We start from the raw sequence: 2,072 nt of genomic DNA, 5'->3' as shown, positions 1-2,072 counted from the left end.
AGTATATAATGATATTATATACTCAGTTCAACAGCACACTCTTGATAACCACAGGAGGGTCCAGGAAAGGAAACTGTTTATAAATCTTTCCCTTTCCCCAAATTAATGTTGGACTGTTTAGACAAATTTTTAAAGCAGTGAGTCTTAGCAATTATTAGGTCAAACCCCTTTGAGATTACAGAAAAAAATGCACACACACATAAAACTGCCTACCAAATTTGGGGGGAATGGGAGATTGCTATGACACTCATTTATGCATCTCTTAAGAAAGAGTGTTTCTCAAAGTGTAACCTCAGATTTTCTGCTTCCCATTTGCTAGAGGTGCTTGTTAAAATGCTAATTTCTGGACGCTGCCCCACCCTTATTAAATCACAATTTCAGGAGGAGAAATCTGCATTTTAATAGGCAACCCAAGTGGTTTTTTATGCTCGGAGGAGGTCCAAGGACTCCAAGTTAAATGCTGGGGTCTTGTTCCGTTCCTTATTCTAAATTTTAAGTTCTGTCCTAGTGCTTACGAATCGGTCGAACTAATGGGAAGAAAATTCAGCTTTAAAGCAGGAACCTAGGTAGACGTTTGAAAACGTTCGTCCAATGGCAAAATGAAAATGGTCCTCTGGACCCTAGCCACTTAAATTCTCTCCAAGGGTCTCGGCTACCTGCAACCAAGAATCCGAAAGACTGCTCTTCTGCTGCGGGGGGAGGGGCGCGAGGTGAGGATTAATTGAGCCAACTGCCCACCTCCTACACACACACACACACACACACACACACACACACACACACACACGTTAAAACAGAGGCTTTTTATTTATCTTTGCTGCCCAGGTTCTTTATTAAAAGGGTTGTTTTATGTGTGTAAGTTTGCTAGGGAGGGAACTGAAAACATCTGCAGAACCATGCAATGCCCTTTAACGGAACTCTTCTAATAAAAGATGTATCATTTTAAATGCGCTGAATTTTGATTCTGGTAATTCGTGCACTAGAGTGTCTATTTCGAGGCAGCGGAGGTATCATATGACAGCGCACGTCAAGGCACCGTGGAGCCCTCTCGTGGACTCCCACCCACTTTCCCATTCACCCGGAGAGTGCTGCTCGCGCAGCCGCTCCCCCAGGCGAGCTAGCATGAAATCTCCCTGCTGCCGAGATCAAATGGAGCTCTTCGCTCAGGGGGTGCGAGTATTACCTCCGCCATGCAATTTCCACTATCAATAATTTAACTTCTTTGGTGCAGAACAGAAGGAGTACATACCGGGCACCAAAGACTCCCCCCTACCACTTCTTTTTAACCAAAGGGAACGTGAAAAAAAGAGTCTGGGAGTTTCGGTGCCGAAGTCTTCCCCAGAGCAGCTGCCTTGATGTTTACTTTGACAAGTAGTGACTAATAAGGTGGGTTTCTTTTCTTTCTTTCTCTTGCCGTTTTTCTCTGGTCGGCTAGAAAGCGTATGGCTTGAGTGAGGTCTGTCATTGCCTCGGCTTCCTGGCTGGAGCAAGTAACTTGGTGTAACGTTATCTGGGGGCGTTCATTAATAAAATATGCCGTTATTATCTTGATTGAATTCCTATTAGGCAAACTCCGGAGAGGTCAGTGCACGAACTCTGTTTAAGCCGCGGCGTGTTTAAGGTAGCGGAGTAAACCAGTAGCCCCCATGCTCCATGCGATTTCATTGTGTGCTAGCGTTTTCAAGCTCCGTCGTGCGGGAAGGTGCGGGAAGGTGTGTCCATGGCCCGGGAAACGTACGCCCTCTACCTCAGAACTTGGGTGCCGGGATGGGGCGGAGGGAGTTGCCGAGGAGGGGAGCAAGACCCTGGGGGCTCTGGATTCGCGCTCGCTAGCTCCCGCCCCGGCGCGCACAGCCTGGGTTTACGCGGAGGGCGCGGGACGCGGGGTTCCCCGGGGCGGGAGCTAGGTCGCCTCTCAGAGCCGCGGGCGTGGCGCGCGGGTCCAGTTGGGTCGCCCCAGGGACGGGCGCAGGGCTTGCGGGCCACGTCGCGGGCCCCCAGCGACTGGCGGAACGGGGCGCGCGGGCCCGGGGAGCTCCGGAAGCCCGGGGAGTCCCGGAGGCCGAGCGGGG

General features: G+C 50.5%; 1 protein-coding gene across 1 annotated transcript in view; it reads left to right on the top strand.

The window, feature by feature from the left end:
* Positions 1 to 1,073: 1,073 nt before the first annotated feature.
* The window catches only part of BDNF (brain derived neurotrophic factor), a 35,727-nt gene continuing 34,728 nt past the window's right edge, over positions 1,074 to 2,072 (top strand). Inside the window, exon 1 of the mRNA XM_024764695.1 lies at positions 1,074 to 1,386. The gene's annotated coding sequence lies outside the window, so the exon portion shown is untranslated. The remainder of the gene's footprint in view (positions 1,387 to 2,072) is intronic.

Source organism: Neophocaena asiaeorientalis, unplaced genomic scaffold, assembly GCF_003031525.2.
Source record: "Neophocaena asiaeorientalis asiaeorientalis breed wild unplaced genomic scaffold, Neophocaena_asiaeorientalis_V1.1 scaffold230, whole genome shotgun sequence".
NCBI lineage: Eukaryota > Metazoa > Chordata > Mammalia > Artiodactyla > Phocoenidae > Neophocaena > Neophocaena asiaeorientalis.
Note: the sequence above shows the minus strand (reverse complement) of the source record. Positions and strands in the feature narration are given on the sequence as shown.